This window comes from Bufo bufo, chromosome 1, assembly GCF_905171765.1.
Source record: "Bufo bufo chromosome 1, aBufBuf1.1, whole genome shotgun sequence".
Lineage (NCBI taxonomy): Eukaryota > Metazoa > Chordata > Amphibia > Anura > Bufonidae > Bufo > Bufo bufo.
The window spans coordinates 771,414,268-771,432,184 of record NC_053389.1 but is presented as its reverse complement, the minus strand read 5'-3'; the positions used below and the strand labels follow the sequence as shown (position 1 = coordinate 771,432,184).

The window sequence follows — 17,917 nt, the reverse complement described above, 5'->3', positions numbered from 1 at the left end:
GCGGATCCGATCCATCTAACAGTGCATCCGTAAAAATCATGCGGACGTCTGAATGGAGCTTTACAGGGGGTTGATCAATGACAGGGGTGTAATCAATGACAGGGGGGGTGATCAGGGAGTCTATATGGGGTGATAACCACAGTCATTGATCACGCCCCTGTAAGGCTTCATTCAGACGTCCGGATGCGTTTTGCGGATCCGATCCATCTATCAGTGGATCCGTAAAAATCATGCGGACATCTGAATGGAGCTTTACAGGGGGGTGATCAATGACAGGGGGGTAATCAATGACAGGGGGGTAATCAGGGAGTCTATATGGGGTGATCAGGGGCTAATAAGGGGTTAATAAGTGACGGGGGGGGGGGGGGTGTAGTGTAGTGGTGCTTGGTGGGACTTTACTGAGCTACCTGTGTCCTCTGGTGGTCGATCCAAACAAATGGGACCACCAGAGGACCAGGTAGCAGGTATATTAGACGCTGTTATCAAAACAGCGTCTAATATACCTGTTAGGGGTTAAAAAAAACACATCTCCAGCCTGCCAGCGAACGATCGCCGCTGGCAGGCTGGAGATCAACTCTCTTACCTTCCGTTCCTGTGAGCGCGCGCGCCTGTGTGCGCGCGTTCACAGGAAATCTCGGCCATCGCGAGATGACGCGTATATGCGTGACTGTGCGCAGCGCTGCCACCTCCGGAACGCGATCCTGCGTTAGGCGGTCCGGAGGTGGTTAAAGGGCTTCTGTCACCCCCCAAAAGTCATTTTTCATTTTTGGGCTAATTAAAATCCTTATAGTGCGATTATTCAATATATAGGGCTCTTACCTTTTTCTGTGGCTTAGTTTCTTTAAAAACCATACTTTTATAATATGTTAATTACCTGTCTACCAGCAAGTAGGGCATCTACTTGCTGGTAGCCGCCGCATCCTCCTTTCAAAAAAACGCCCCCTCCTCCTGTTGATTGACAGGGCCAGCGAGCGCTCTCCTCCTCCAGCTGGCCCTGTCTGCAATTCAAATCCCGCGCCTGCGCCTTACGTGTCTTCATTCGGCGCAGTCGCTCAGAGAAGGACGCTCGCTTCCTCAGCACTTCCTCAGTGCGCCTGCGCCGATGACGTCTTCTCTTTCGGGTTTAGAGGTGACGTCATCGGCGCAGGCGCACTGAGGGAGTGCTGAGGAAGCGAGTGTCCTTCTCTCAGAGCGCCTGCGCCGAATGAAGACACGTAAGTCACAGGCGCGGGATTTGAATTGCAGACAGGGCCAGCTGGAGGAGGAGAGCGCTCGCTGGCCCTGTCAATCAACAGGAGGAGGGGGCGTTTTTTTGAAAGGAGGATGCGGCGGCTACCAGCAAGTAACCGCCCTACTTGCTGTTAGCGAGGTAATTAACATATTATAAAAGTGCGGTTTTTAAAGAAACTAAGCCACAGAAAAAGGTAAGAGCCCTATATATTGAATAATCGCACTATAAGGATTTTAATTAGCCCAAAAATGAAAAATGACTTTTGGGGGTGACAGAAGCCCTTTAAGGCTTTGGCGTCCATAGTTTTCCAGCATTATAGCCTGTCACACTGACCAGGGATCAGCAACCTCCGGCTCTCCCGCTGTGATGAAACTACGACTCCCAGCATGCTCCATTGATTTCTATGGAGTTCTGAGAACAGCCAAGCAAGTGTGCATCTTGGGAGTTGTAGTTTTACCACAGCTGGAGTGCCGGAGGTTACAGGCCATGGACTTTGGCTGCAATACCAAGCACAGCCACTATACAATGGACGGCGCTGTGCTTGGTGAGCTGTGAGGAGGACACGGTCCCGTCAAACAGCTGATTGTTGGGGGTCCCAGGTTTCAGACCCCCACTGATCAGATATTGATGAGGTCATCAATATTCTACACCCGCTGGTCTTGACACACGGGAAATAGATGGGGTCGCCCGCTCCGCTGATAACAGAGGCAGGGCACTGCTGTGACCACTGACCGGGTGAGCAGGGACGGGACCAGAGAGACCAGCCGGGACCCAGGGAGCATCGGTGACTGTGGCTCTTTTTAAAGGGGTTCTCCGGGCTGCAGATATTGATGGCCTACCCTAAGGATAAGGGTTCTGACACCCAGCACCCCCCACCGATCAGGAAACTATACAGTGCACGGAGCGGGAGCAGACGGGTCCCCAATGTCTACAGCCCGGAGAAGCCCTTTAAGGGACGATTGCTTTCGGCTAGGTTCACACCAGTAAACGCCCGCCTGTCATTGCTGTAAAAACAGGCTCCTATTTGAAGGGGTGTCCCCATCTCAGGCATACTGCTAGGATATTCCCCCAATGTCTGATAGGTGCAGGTCCCACCTCTATGCTTAGAACGGACCCTGCAAAGTCCCGGATGTGCGGCCTCCCTCCATTCATTCCTGCCTCGGCTATTTCCGTTCGCCCCCTAGAAGTGTATGGAATGGTGGCCGCGCTCCCCATTGATTTCAATGGGACTTCTGGAAATAGCCCGAGCGATATGCCCCCCAATGTCCGAGATGGGAGTAACCCTTTAATGTCCTGGGTAAGAGCAGGACCCTGTCCATGGTAACAGGATAGGCGTTCTTACCTAACCTACAGCGCGCACATGAGCCCCCCCAGTCCCTGAAGGAGGGGTCACCTTCAATCATGCCGATCTGAGGTTCCTCCGCTCCAGACGAGCACTTAGAATAAGGCCCCCCTAATTTGGAAAGTATACCCTCTCTAGTTTAGACAGCAGTCCCACTGAGAAGAATGAGAGCAGCAGACCCCAAATTGTGGCCGGACCCCCACATACCTGTATAGGAGCAGGCTACACCAAGGGGGCTGCTCATATTTAACCCATTAATGACATCCCATCCTTCCCCCTGATCAGACATGTGCCAATCATGTTTGTCATGGGGAAAACCCCCTCACAACTCCCCCCAGGATGAGACGAGGGCTCCCATTGGCTGCCGGGAGCAGTGGTGTGATCCTCCGCCAGCTGGACGGGCACACCTGGCACAGAGCTGACAATGACCAGGCCCGCGGATATTTTACGTCACCCCTAAACTGCACACGTGTGTGACGTCACTCCTCCACACACCCTTCCGATAGACCTATATAAAGGACCGAGCTCTTACGTCACACGATGACAGAGCGCCTAACGCAGCAGCCAGAGCCCCGCAGCCTCACACACACCCGCCTCCTCCACCCCGCAGCCTCTCACACACACTATACATACCACACTATGCCCAGACACAACACCGGCTTCTTACCCTCTTGTCTCTGCTCCCGACCTATGCGCGCTCCCTCCGTCCACAGGCTCCACGCTGACGTCACAACGTAACCTGGACCGGGGGCGCGCACGGTCTGGGAACGAGGAATGACTTGCTACGTTGGCGCCATCTGGCGGACAGATGTGGGTATAGCATCCATCTCAGCAGATTTACCGTAGTAAGAGAATAGCCCATACTACTAGTACTGGGTTCATACCAGACTTAATGGTGCGTTATTATTTTTTATTTTATTTAATTTTTTAAGAAAAAATAAGTTTGCGCCATATAAATGTTGAGCTAAATTCGTTCTGACTGGCATTGTGGTTAGAGTTAACACCTTTCCAAACAAGAATACCGGCTGCGTTTACACAGGTGGAAAAGTCCTGGGGGCATGACTTAAAAGGAACCTGTCATGTGGATATTTGATTATAATCTAACTAATTATATGCAATCATTAACTACTAAAAAGTACCTTAGATGTATTCACTTACTGGTGTGACAGATGGTTACCTCACAATATACACACAAAGATGCCGCATGCTAATGAACTGATTTGAGTCCAGCGTGATGTCATTGAGTCCAGCGTATTTTTAATTCAGAGCTATAGCCACTCCCCTGCCCACCTGCTGTTGATTCATATGGAAAATAACTGTCAATCAGCAGCAGGTGGGCGGGGAGAGTCAGGAGCTCATGAATATTCATGACTCATCATTATCAGCTGGAGCTTTTCAATACAAGATGTTGGCAGATTGACTGGGTCAATTAAAGAAAGTGACCCAGCATTTTGCTAAGAGAATCAGTCACTTATTTATGTTGCCCTTAGTTAGGACACCATAAAACTGGTGACAGGTTCCCTTTAAGGGTATTATTTGACACCAATGTTTTGATAATATGTTGAGTTTTGCACCATTAACTTCTTTTTCGTTTTTCCATTTTCATTTTTCACTCTCTGCCTTTCCAGGGACATAACTTTTTTATTTTTCCGTTCACATAACCGTATGAGGGCTTGCTTTTTATGGCTTCAATCATCAACTGTCTCTCCACCTGTAGTATACCACGACCTGATTTTTTACGGGACAAGTTTTGCCTTCTAAGGGCACAGCACAGCTTCCAACTGTCCTGAATTTGCCGGGACTGTCCCTGATTTTCAGAGACAGTCCCATGAATTTTGCAATATCCCATGCCGAAAACGGGGGGAAGGTGGCGGGGTCTAAAGTGAATCCTGCCTATAAACAGATCTTCCCAGGCGTGGTTGGAGTGTATCTTTAAATGTCCTGATTTTACCAACAGAAACTTTGGTAAGTATGGCACCATTATTGCATAAGATGCAATAGGGAAGCTGGAAAAAAAATTCCAAATGGGGTGGAATTGGGAAAAAAAAAACACAATTCCGCCACAGTTTTATGGTTTTTGTTTTTATGATGTTCCTTTTGTGGTAAAACTGACCTGATATTTTCAGTCTCTGGGTCAGTACGATTACAGCGAAGCCACATTTATATAGTTTTTCTTGTGTTTTAAAGGGAGTCCTTCACGCATATTCACCCTATTAACCTAATAACAGTGTTATGTCCACGGCATCCCCCCTATTAAAACTGTGCTTACCGTTAGTTCCTTGCTGGCATCGTTGTGGAGAAAAACACTTTTAATCCGCATGCAAATGAGTCTGTGAAGGTGCCCAGGAGCGGCGTTACAACGGCCGGTGCCCAGGCCCCTGGGTCATTCTCATACGAAGCCACTCCCCCTCCGCCGCGTCTGCCCGCCCTTAGTCTCTGCTCTAACCTCCCTCCTCCCGTCCGTAATCCCGCGCATGCGCACGCTAAACTGCGATGCCCCGGCCCGACAGTGCTCATTCAATGCGCACGCGCCGATATTGCGTTCATCGGGGCATGCGCGGGATTACGGACGGGAGGAGGGAGGTTAGAACAGGGCACCTTCACAGACTAATTTGCATGCGGATTAAAAGTGTTTTTCTGCACAACGATGCCAGCAAGGAACTAACGGTAAGCACAGTTTTAATAGGGGGAATGCCGTGGACATAACACTGTTATTAGGGTAATAGGGTGAATCTGCGTGAAGGACTCCCTTTATTGCTGGAGAAAAAGAAACCTTGAAAAAATTTTTTTTTTCCTTTTCATCGCCATATTCTGACCGTTATAACTTATGTAGTGATGTGTACGGAGCTGCGTGAGGGCTCATTTTTCACGGGTCGATCTGTACTTTTCATTGGTGTGTGAGTGACTCTTTGATCACTTTTTATTTAATTTTTTTGTGGAAGATGAAGCGACCAAAAAACTGCGAAACGGCTATTTTGACTTTTGTTTCCGTTTGCCGTATGGGATAAATATTTTTATATTTTAATAGTATGGGCGTTTTCTCATGCAGTTATTTTTTTATTTTATTTTTTTGGGGGGAAAGGGTGTGAATTTTATATTCATTTATTTCATTTTTTCATATTTTTAAAAACATGTATTTATTTTATTTTTTTACACTTTTTAATAGTTCTCCTAAGGAACTTGAACAAGCAATTATTAGATCTTCTCTCATAGACCCCAATGCATTAGTATTGGTGTCTATGAGAATTATACAATGTTTTCATGGAGCTCTGCCATAGCCAGGGTCTCCAAAGGAAGCTATCTGCAGCAGCCTCGGATTATTCAGAGAGATTAAGGCTGCCGCACACAACATCCAGCTTCCCCGATCACCGCTAGGGGGAGCAGTTGCGCACCCGGGAGCATGCGCCTCCCAAATGTGTATGATCAACAGTACTACTGCACTGATCCTCAGGTACCAACAGCCTGAGGAAGTACGTCGTGACATAACACCTCATTGGGGCTACTACTGCCCTCATTCTCTGCACCAGCTCCTCAGGGGGCTTGCTGCATAACATTGGCGTCACAAACAGGACTATTACCTTGTTGGAGGAAAATCAGTGGAAGCTACAGCCACATTGTGTTAACAGGACTCCATGTGGGTGTTTCACATTCACCAGCTCTTGGCACAAAGCCCCAGAAATGCTCCATTCATCGTGCTTCACGATGCACCATAGCATCAAAGCATTGCCCCTCCAGAGCGAGAAATCAGAGAGAACACCCAACAGAGGAGCAGACAAGACATGTCTGTCTGATGTTCCACTGAGTGTGGGAGTCCGTACCTTCAACTGGGCCCCCATTTATTATTTTACCAAGGCAAAAGGCTTTTGGGCCAAGAAAAAAAACCTGTGCCTTGAACAGAGCGTTTTCCCATCACCAGAAGCTGCTGTCTTGCTGAAGTGCTGGAGACCAAAGGCAGAAGAACCTGGCATGTACTCAAGATGGCGTGAAGGCTACCCAGCTCAGAAGACTCACTGCAGCCACTGTCTCTTCTGAGCGACATACCGGTATAAGTGGAGACAGATGAAGGCCCTTTTCTCCTTTCTGTTACTTGGTTCATCTCGCTCCTAGAGAGAGAGGCTACTGAGAGGCCACACTGTCACCTTGTCCACACAACTATCCTTAAAGCAGTGGGCCGCAGCTACCTAAGCCTGACCCCTTCGCTAGATCGATGCCACGGAGAGCCCCAGGGATTGCAGCATCTACCACAGACTGTCGCAGTGGCTTTACATATACCTGGCCCAGTCAGGTCCCCGATGGGGATTCAACCAGAGCTGATCATGCCGCCTGAACAGGTAAAGAGGAAAGATGGCCTCCTCCGATATTCTGCTGCCTCCAGTTATCGCCCTGAGAGCTGGGCACAATCTACTGGATTGAGGCATTCCTGTGTCCTGCCGGGGCAAAGCCTGCAGGATCTGAACCGGGAACTGAGTGGGCCCGATCAGCAGTGTTCCCTTGGCTGTAGACACTGACCCTGTAGTACCAGATTCCACCACAGAAGGCCACCAAAGGCCCATCCACTGAGTTCCTGCAGGAGGTACAGTCATCCAGCATGCCAACCATAAGGTGATAAGCCAGTGGCCATGAGTAGTGTACAGGCCTGAAGTTTATGACAAGCTTGAAGATCCAGGAGACCAATGAGCTTCAGAGGATGAGATACCTGGGACTGACCTTTGTTTTGTCTTTGTTTTATGGGCCCTATTTTGCCACCCTCATGTAATATGCCGTACAACACTCCCCTTTCATCACCAAGTTGCACCTGTTGTGCACTTCCCCATCCTTTCTCAGGTCCATGGTCCATCTTGCCTGAGATGGGGGTGTAACATTTAAGCCTTGCACCCGAGGAACAGATTTTGACCAGAGCTCCTTGCGCCCTTAATTTGTGCTTTTGGGACTTCTTGCATTAAGAGTCACAAAAGGGTTATCCACTCTTTTGTTTTTCAGCCATGTTCAAGCACTATTCCTTACACCAGGACTCAGACACACTAAGTGTCGGACTGGGGTACCTAGGGCCCACCAGTAAAATTTATTTTGGGGGCCCACAGTATGGATACATTCAAATATAATAAATAATCTAACAAGTTTTTTATATAAACATAGGCTGGTTGAGGTGCTGTACATTGAGTATATGTATGTAGTTCAATAAGTCTACAGTGTTATGTGCCACTGGTGCAAGGGGTGGGAGACTAAGGACCCATCTTGCTCAGGGGCCCACCGGGGGATTCCCCTGTACCCCTGGGCCAGTCTGAGCCTAGACACACTTGAGCTGTGCCATGCTCAGGAGCTGTGTTATTGGGACTCTTACTTAGAGTCACGGCCCCAAGAATATCCACACAATGTACACTCACTAGTGTTGGGCAAACATTCTCGGCCGAACACCATTTTGACTCGAGCATCGCGATGCTTGGCACATCGCAGTGTTTGGCCGAACACCACATGTGCTCGAGCGCGATGCTCGAGTCTCCTCTCCGCACGTTTGTTGGCTGCTGGTGACAGCGACATTACCTGCGCTACATCTCATATATAACGTTTGTGCATCCTAAATATCTGTGACATAAAGTGTAATTTTTTCTTAGTCACTGGTGACAGAGACATTACCTGCGCTACATCTCCTGTATAACCAAGAAAGTAATGTAGTAAACCGCGCTGGCTATCCAATGTAAATCTGCAGGCAGTGTGCTTAGACCAGGGTGAGTATACTAGTAACTTGCCTTACTGCCGATGGCTTATGGGGATTCCGTACGGAGCTTCCTGGTGTTAGTCTTCAGGGGTAGTGGTGACGGCTGTATCTTCAGGTTTCCTCTTGCAGACGCGCGCGGTCCCGGCCGGTGACTCGTGCGCGTGAGGGAAACCCAGGTTGGTAATCAGGGAGGACGCTGCTTCCGTGTGACGTCACACTGAGTACGGATACTCTCTTAGACCAAAAGACCTCTCCAACGCGTTTCGAAATTATCGAATTTCTTCATCAGGGATGAATTCTGGCCGATCTCTCGTAGAGTAAATAGGCGTCCGTCTCCATGGTTACCAGTTAACCTGTCACTCCCCACAACACTTTGTGACTACATGCAAAAATCTTTACTTTGGCGTCTCTGCTGTTGTAGTCAGATAGGGGCTTTAGAGGATAAAGTGATATGATATATTATATATATGAATGCGGTTTGATTGTATCTCCTGTATAACGTTTGCGCATCCTAAATATCTGTGACATTCAGTTTCATTTATTTGCGCATACACTTATAAAACCTGCGCTACTGTACGTGTGACATACTTGCAAGCATATATACCATTTAATATGCTCAAGGCGAGCAGTAAGGGACGGGGAAGTGGCAGTGCTGCTGATGGTGCACGCAGAGGCCGTGGCCCTGGGCGCGGTGAAACTGTACCTGCTGCCAGAGCACAAGAAACACACTCATCCACGATACCTAGCTTCATGTCCCAGTTTGCAGGGCAGCGCAGGACACCACTCTCGAAGTCACACCAGTGCGACCAAGTGGTCGGTTGGATTGCAGAAGATAATGCTTCCAGTCATTTAAGCACCACCCTGTCTTCCACAAAGTCAAGTCTCAGTAGCCAAGCGTCTGGTCAACAGAATCCTCACCCTGATCCTCCTTCCTCCCACCATGGAGAGTCTTGGCAAACAAGTGATCCCACACTCGGATATTCCGAGGAGCTCTTTTCAGCGCCATTCCTTGATTTTGGGCCTCTCGCCAAGCCCGCTTGAAGAGGGACATGAGGAGATCTTGTACACTGATTCCCAAACTCTTCAGCATCCACAGTCAGAAGAAGATGACGGTGGGGAATGGCAATTAGTGTTTCACAAGGTGGAGGATGATGATGAGACACAGTTGCCAATAAGTCAACGGCAATTAATGTCTCAAGAGGTTGATGATGAGGATGAGACACAGTTGTCAATAAGTGAGGTTCTTAGGTTCTTATTAGGTAAACAAATTAGGAGGATGATCAGAGTGAGGAAGTGGAAGAGGAGGTGGTGGACGATGAAATCACTGAACCAACCTAGGAAGGTGGCAAGCCGAGTGAGGACAGCAGTACAGAGGGGGAGGGATCCGCAGCACCGCAACAGGCTGGAAGAGGCAGTGGGGTGGCAAGAGGGAGAAGGCGGGCCACACCAAACAGGCCCGTAACTGTTCCCCCCTTGCGGCAATCTCCCTTGCCTAGGGGTAGGTGTTCCGCAGTCTGGTGCTTTTTTGAGGAAAGTGCGGACGATAAATGAATTGTCATTTGCAACCTGTGCCTTACCAAAATGAGCAGGGGCGTAAACACTAGCAACCTCACCACCACTAGCATGATCCACCACATGGTATCAAAGCACCCTAATAGGTGGGCCGAACGCCTGGGTCCACACTCAGTGTCTGCAGTTCACACCACTGCCTCCTCTTCCCCTGTGTTACGTGCTGGCCAATCCCCTGTCCAAGACGCAGGCCCGGATGCCTCCCAACCCTGCACCTGGACCTTCGCAAGCACCATGTCATGATCAGTGTGTGTGTGTGGGGGGGGGAACGACGACTCCACACTGAACACAAGAGGGAAGGGGAACCGTAACTGGGCCTGGAAACTAGGGAAGAAACAGGTAACCTCCTAGACAACCCTAATCCGGGCCCTGACTACCTATTAATATGAATAGACCTTGAAGGTAGGAATATTCATAAGCAGGATACCTAGGCTCTGATTTCCCTACAAGGACCTGGAATAAGTATAGGACCAGAGACAGCCCATTCCTCCCCAGATGGACGAATGGAAGTCTCTGTCTCAGGCCCAGATACAACAACAGGGAATATAACAAATACAAACAAACGCGACACTTAACTTCTGAAGAGATGGAAGAACAGGAACACCAGAGAGAATCTCACACCAGCTCAGCCAAACCCAAATGAAGCTATCAACCGCATAGTCAGAAGGGTGGGGTGAGACTATAAAGGGTAGAAGTGATGACCACTGAGCAACAGCTGAGAAAAGGGAAGTGGTCATTAACCCTATCAACACTGAATCAAGAGAAATCAAGGAGGCTGTTAGATTCCTCCACGCTAAGCGAATCGCCTTGATTTCCTGACATCAGTCACCTGAGGGACCATGACACACCATCAGCTAGCACATCCACTTCTGTGTCCCAGCGCAGCGTACAGATGTCCATACCCCAGGCCTTTGAACGAAAGCGCAATTACCCAGCCACCCACCCACAGGCCATAGCACTAAATGTGCACCTTTCCAAATTGCTGGCCCTGGAGATGTTGCCATTTAGGCTTGTGGACACTGAGGCTTTCCGCAGCCTGATGGCGGTGGCCATCCCGCGTTAAGCAGTCCCCAGCCGCCACTATTTTTCCCGGTGTACCGTCCTGCCTTACACCAGCATGTGTCCTGTAACATCACCCGTGCCCTGACCAACGCAGTTATTGGGAAGGTCCACTTAACGACTGACACATGGACAAGTTCTTTTGGCCAGGGACACTACATTTCCCTGACGGCACACTGGGTGAATGTTGTGGAGGCCGGGAGCCTGTCGTACCCTGGGATGGCACAGGTGCTACCGACGCCAAGGATTGCGGGCCCTATGTCAATTAGGGTTTCCGCCGCCACCTATGTTAGTGGCTCCAAACTCCACTTCTCCGCTCCTCCTCCACTTCCACCTCCGAATTATCTGCGTGCAGTACCAGTCAGTCATCAGTCGGTAGCTGGAAGCAGCGTAGCACTGCAGTGGGGAAGCGGCAACTAATTTTCTTAGGTGACAAACAGAAACAGCACACCGCCGCAGAGCTGTGGCAGGGTATAAGAGACCAGACTGAGCTGTGGCTCTCGCCACTCAACCTAGAACTAGGCATGGTTGTGTCTGATAATGTCCGTAACTTGGTGGCAGCTTTGGAGCTCGACAAGCTCACACACATACCATGCCTAGCCCACGTGTTCAACTTAGTGGTTCAGCGGTTTCTCAAAACCTACCCCAATTTGCCTGAGCTACTGGTGAAGATGCGCCGCGTGTGTGCCCATTTCCGAAAGTAATCTACAGCTGCCGCCGGTCTGGCAACGCTGCAGCAACACTTGCAATTGCCAGCTCACCGACTGTTGTGCGATGTGAGCATGTGCTGGAACTCCACGTTCCACATGTTGGCCAGGCTTTGTGAGCAGCAGAGGGCAGAAGTGGAATACCAGCTGCAACATGGTCATCGTCTTTCCAGTAAGCTTCCGCTCTTCACAAGCGATGAGTGGGCATGGATGTCTGACCTCTGTGAGTTTTTACCCAACTTTGAGGAATCAACACAGAAGGTGAGCAGCGATGCCGCTATTATCAGCGTAACATCCCACTTCTGTGTCTACTGAAACGCTCGCTGCTCACAATGAAGGCGGACGCTTTGCATGTGGAAGAGGTGGAAATGGGGGACACAGTACATAGGGTGATAGCCAGACCACCCTCAGTTCGTCTTCTCAGCGCAAATTGGATGATAATGAGGAGGAGGAGCAGGAGATGGTTGCCTCCGCTACAGAGGGTAGTACCCATAGCAGGTTTATTCCATCTGTTCAGCGTGGATGGGCCGAAGAGGATGAGGATAAGGAGATTGAGAGTCATCCTCCTGATGAGGACAGCAAAGTCTTGCCTGTTGGGACTCTGGCACACATGGCTGACTTTATGTTATGCTGCCTTTCCCGTGACGCTCGCATTATACGCATTTTGGCCAACACAGATTACTGGTTGTTCACCCTTCTCAACCCTTGCTACAAAGAGAACTCATCTCTCATTCCTGTGGTGGAGAGGACAAGCAAAATGGTGCAATACCAGAAGGTCCTTGTGGAAAAATTGCTCCAAAAATTTCCAGCTGACAACGCTGGCGGCAGAGTATGTAGTTCCTTGGGCAACCGAGGAGGGGAGGAGAACACACAGCAGTTCCAACAGAGGCAGGGCAACACTCTCCAAGGCCTGGGACAGTTTCATGACACCCTGCCAGCACCCTCACCCTGATGTGCGGCCTAGTGTCACAAGGAGAGAAAAGTTTTGGAAGATGGTGAAGGAGTTCATAGCAGACCGTGTCAGCGTCCTCAATGATCCCTCTGTGTCCTACAACTATTGGGTGTCCAAGCTGGACACGTGGCACAAACTGGCGCTCTACACCTTGGAGGTGCTGGTGCTCTGCCGCCAGCGTTTTGTCAGAGCGGGTATTTAGTGCTGCTGGGGGCATAATAACTGATAAGCGCATCCACCTGTCAACTGAAAATGCTGACAGGTTGACTCTTATCACAATGAACAAGGCCTGGATTGCCCCTGACTTCTCTACTCCACCAGAGGAAAGCGGCTGAACATAAAGGCACTTTAAATGTGTCTTTTATGGTGTATTGAATACACTGTATTCCCATGCACCCATTCCACCACAAAAAAGGGTATATGGTTCAATCTTCCTTTTCTCCTCCTCCTCCTCCATCATATCAACATGCTTATTAGGCTGTCCTCACTCCTAATGTTTTAGAGGGTCAGCTCAGCAGCAGACCCTCACCCCTAATGTTTTATAGGGTCACCAAAGGATATAAAGTTCGACCTTTTGAGATTGTGGTCCATGTTTCCGGGTCTGGTAACGGTTTGGTCTGATATAGTGGCTCGTAAGACCTGGAGGGAAGCACGCTCGGTGGAGCGCATTAATAAGGCCAGAGTGAAGGTGAATAGGGCAATTGGGAGGTTTATGGCGCGCAATGGGGCGATGGCGGTTAGGCATACTCATTTAGAGTCGGGGAGTGGAGGATTTTGGAGAGCGGATGGGGTTCATTTGAATGCTATGGGCATTGATTTGTGGGACCTGGGTTTGCAGGATGGAATCGAACGGGCTTTGCATTTGTGGAGGAACGCGCAGGCTTGAGGGAGGTGTTAGGGTTCAAGCTGCGCGTCGTTGGCGGTGGGAGATCCTAGAAGCTGGTGGTATATGACGGTATTGGAAATGGGAGGGCCTCAGTAGTGGGGCTGGATCTCATAGTTTCAGGCACTTGGTTGGTTCGGAGAGGCGTCCATCAGTTGGTTTCTCCGAGCTGGTGTTTTACGGCTGGAGGCAAGATGGAATTGCCATGTTGGCTTCTTATGGATGGTAACATTTTGAGGCTTCTACGATCTCCCTCGTCAGGGGTTAATGTTAATGTTATTGTTTTTTATGGATGTATTTATTTTATTAATAAAATGGCTGCTGTGGCCGATTTAATCCAAGCAGAGTGTGTGGTGTCTTATTGGGAAGGTATTGGGGGAGCAGAAAAAGTGAGGTTTATGGGGAGGCCCTGAGTAATTAACCAATAACCTATTCATGTTTAAGAAGGTCAGATCAGCAGCAGGTCCTCGCCCATAATGTTTTAGATGGTCAGCTGAGGAGCAGTCCCTCGCCCATAATGTTTTAGATGGTCAGCTGAGGAACAGGCCCTCGCCCATAATGTTTTAGAGGGTCACCAGCAGGCCCTCGCCCCTAATGTTTTTGAGGGTCACCAGCAGGCCATCAATCGTAATTTTTCAAGGCTGCGTATGATGCCCTCCTTTATGTGTAACAAAGGGTGTATTGGAGTTCCTTGTAATTTTCGGCAGCCCTTTCACTTAGTGCATTGGCTTTATGAGTGTAGGAGTCCCATTACCTGAACAATTGTACCACAATGTGAATGAGGCCCTCCATTATGTGATATACAGGTTGTATCGGAGTGCCTCTTCCTTGTAATGTTTGGCAGCACTTGCACTTTATATACAGGTAAATATACAGGAAAGAATGTTTCCTAAGAATTTTTCCTCTAAAACCAATTTTATCTTCGGTTTTGTGCGTATTATTGTCAGTCTGTAAAAGTGGCGTACTACTAGGACAACATCGTTCCCAGCAGGGACCTGGGAGTCCAAGATGCATCCAGACATCCTCCCCATGCTGTTCCCGAACCATTTTAGTGGTGTTTCCATCAATTTCTGACCTTTTCCTGTGAACCAGACACCTTCCTCTCTCTAGAGCAGGGGTTGCCTGGTTTAATGCTCGGGTTCTCCCATTGACTTCCATTGTGCTCGGGTGCTCGGTATCCCAAAGTGTTCTACTCAAGCACCCGAGCACTTTGGTGCTCGATCAACACTAGCTCTCACCATTGTGTTATTCCTATAGTCATTCCTGAATGGCACGACGACGTTTGGAGCATTGCTCATCCTAGGTCTGTAAATAAAGTGCAGATGCTTCTGTGGAGGTGAATTCTGCTATTTCTTGTGATGGAGCGCCCTCTAGTGAATGAGTTTTGAATAGCGGCATTCTTCACTATTGCTGTACATACTTGATATCAGGTATAAAGTTTATCAGGGGGCAAATAGCATATAAATCTTAAAGGGAGTTGTCTGGTGTAGAAAGCCCTTGTTCATACCCCCTATTAGTAAGTTCTGGGGTAATAGAGGGGGTCCTCTGTTCAGGATGCTCATCTATTGGTCAGCGTGGAGAGCAGTTACAAAGAGTCTCTCTCTAAAGGACCTGTCCTGTATTACACAAAGAACCCAGTAATTTGAATGGACTACGTGTAATTCTTCATTTCAGCTATGGTGGCGCTGCAAGGAAACTGAACACTTACTGCAAGTGCAGTGAGCCCCCGAGGAGCCCGTGCAGAGATTGGGAGTGGTGCACTCACACTCTACGTTAGTATGTATTTGGAGTGTGGGAGGAACAGCTTTGAACATCATTTTACCATTTATATATAGACATATTAGTCAGAGCTGAAGCCATAATTGAGATGGCCATTTTCAGAAACAGTCAGCAAGCTTGTGGCCAGACAATCCATAACTGCAGTACTCCAGACCTGAGGTTATCTGCAATTGTTTAATGTTATGCAGTGTATTGTATTGTTATATACACCAGTAATGAGGAGGTCATGTAATTGAGCAAAATAAATTACAGGTAACACATTTGTACTCTTTGTTGCTCTCTCTTTATACATTACAGTGTATATACAGTTTCTCACAAAAGTAAGTACACCCTCACATTTGTCAGGTCACAAACCAGGTCAAATCCAGACTGCAGGTGACTTGGGGTGGGTTCATGAGTTGAACAAGTTCTTCAATAGGTTTGGCCAGATACCCACCCCTCCCCTGACCCATTCCCCCATGCTGCTACAAACACCCCTTTCCTATCTTCTTCCCCCACCACTACCATCACTGCCTGTTCACCTCTTAGCAACCTACCACCACTCTCCCCCTCTACACCAGAGGACTCCATCGTTCACCCCCCTCCCCACATGCCCACCTTGTCCTTCAACACACTCCAGGTGAGGAAGGAATTACAGAAAATCAAGGTGCGTAAAGCTGCAGGACCAGACGGCATCAGCTCCAGGCTCCTGAAGTGCTGCTCGGACCAACTGTGTGGCATCATGGGTCACATGTTCAACATGAGCCTGAGGCGTGGAAGACCTCCTGTGTGGTACCAGTGCCAAAGACCTCCCACCCAAAAGACCTCAGCAGCTACAGGCCGGTAGCTCTGAGCTCACACTTGATGAAGACCCTCCAGAGGCTGGTTCTCAACCATCTTCGCCCCCTGGTGAGGTCTTCATTGGATCCACTGCAGTTTGCCTACCAGCCTGGCATCAGGGTGGATGATGCCATCATCTACCTCCTACACTGAGCTCTAACTCACCTGGCGAGGCCTGGAAGCACTGTGAGGATCATGTATTTTTTATTTCTCTAGTGTTTTTAACACCATCCAACCTGGACTTCTGAGGGACAAGCTGGAGATGGCAGGAGTTGACCACCACATGTCACATTGGATACTTGACTACCTCACAGAACGCCCACAGTTTGCTAGATCTCAGGGTTGTGTCTCTGACAAGCTGTTCTGCAGTACGGGGGCACCACAGGGAACAGTGCTGGCACCGTTCCTCTTCACCCTCTACAATGTAGACTTCTCCATCAACTCAAAAAAGCCAGTGGAGATAATATATCCAAATTCATATCAACTTTATTATATATTAAATAATGTAGAAAAAAGGCAAGATGGAAAAAAGTATACAGAGAAGCGAAGGGCATATATTCTACTGGACTGTCATGTATCCCCACAAGGCTGATAAGCACTTACCGGGTACCAGATCAAATGCTGTGTCTTCACAAACACCCAATATATGTAACACAGAGATGATGTATAATATAAGCGCCCCAATGGGGGATTATGTAACGTGATACAATTATATTAGGGAATATTCCCAGGATGTTAGTGAGATCCACAGCCTACGTCCTTGGTAACCATACACAACGTGTATATAACGAGCGTGGTAACAGTGTATCCACAGCCTAGTCTACAGGGAGTGCAGAATTATTAGGCAAGTTGTATTTTTGAGGATTAATTTTATTATTGAACAACAACCATGTTCTCAATGAACCCAAAAAACTCATTAATATCAAAGCTGAATATTTTTGGAAGTAGTTTTTAGTTTGTTTTTAGTTTTAGCTATTTTAGGGGGATATCTGTGTGTGCAGGTGACTATTACTGTGCATAATTATTAGGCAACTTAACAAAAAACAAATATATACCCATTTCAATGATTTATTTTTACCAGTGAAACCAATATAACATCTCAACATTCACAAATATACATTTCTGACATTCAAAAACAAAACAAAAACAAATCAGTGACCAATATAGCCACCTTTCTTTGCAAGGACACTCAAAAGCCTGCCATCCATGGATTCTGTCAGTGTTTTGATCTGTTCACCATCAACATTGCATGCAGCAGCAACCACAGCCTCCCAGACACTGTTCAGAGAGGTGTACTGTTTTCCCTCCTTGTAAATCTCACATTTGATGATAGACCACAGGTTCTCAATGGGGTTCAGATCAGGTGAACAAGGAGGCCATGTCATTAGATTTTCTTCTTTTATACCCTTTCTTGCCAGCCACGCTGTGGAGTACTTGGATGCATGTGATGGAGCATTGTCCTGCATGAAAATCATGTTTTTCTTGAAGGATGCAGACTTCTTCCTGTACCACTGCTTGAAGAAGGTGTCTTCCAGAAACTGGCAGTAGGACTGGGAGTTAAGCTTGACTCCATCCTCAACCCGAAAAGGCCCCACAAGCTCATCTTTGATGATACCAGCCCAAACCAGTACTCCACCTCCACCTTGCTGGCGTCTGAGTCGGACTGGAGCTCTCTGCCCTTTACCAATCCAGCCACGGGCCCATCCATCTGGCCCATCAAGACTCACTCTCATTTCATCAGTCCATAAAACCTTAGAAAAATCAGTCTTGAGATATTTCTTGGCCCAGTCTTGACGTTTCAGCTTGTGTGTCTTGTTCAGTGGTGGTCGTCTTTCAGCCTTTCTTACCTTGGCCATGTCT

The 17,917-nt window shown here is 48.4% G+C and overlaps 1 protein-coding gene across 1 annotated transcript in view; it reads right to left on the bottom strand.

Moving 5' to 3' along the window:
- The window catches only part of GPAT4 (glycerol-3-phosphate acyltransferase 4), a 28,123-nt gene extending 24,803 nt beyond the window's left edge, over positions 1–3,320 (bottom strand). Inside the window, exon 1 of the mRNA XM_040414809.1 lies at positions 3,241–3,320. The gene's annotated coding sequence lies outside the window, so the exon portion shown is untranslated. The remainder of the gene's footprint in view (positions 1–3,240) is intronic.
- Between the last annotated feature and the right edge of the window lie 14,597 nt (positions 3,321–17,917).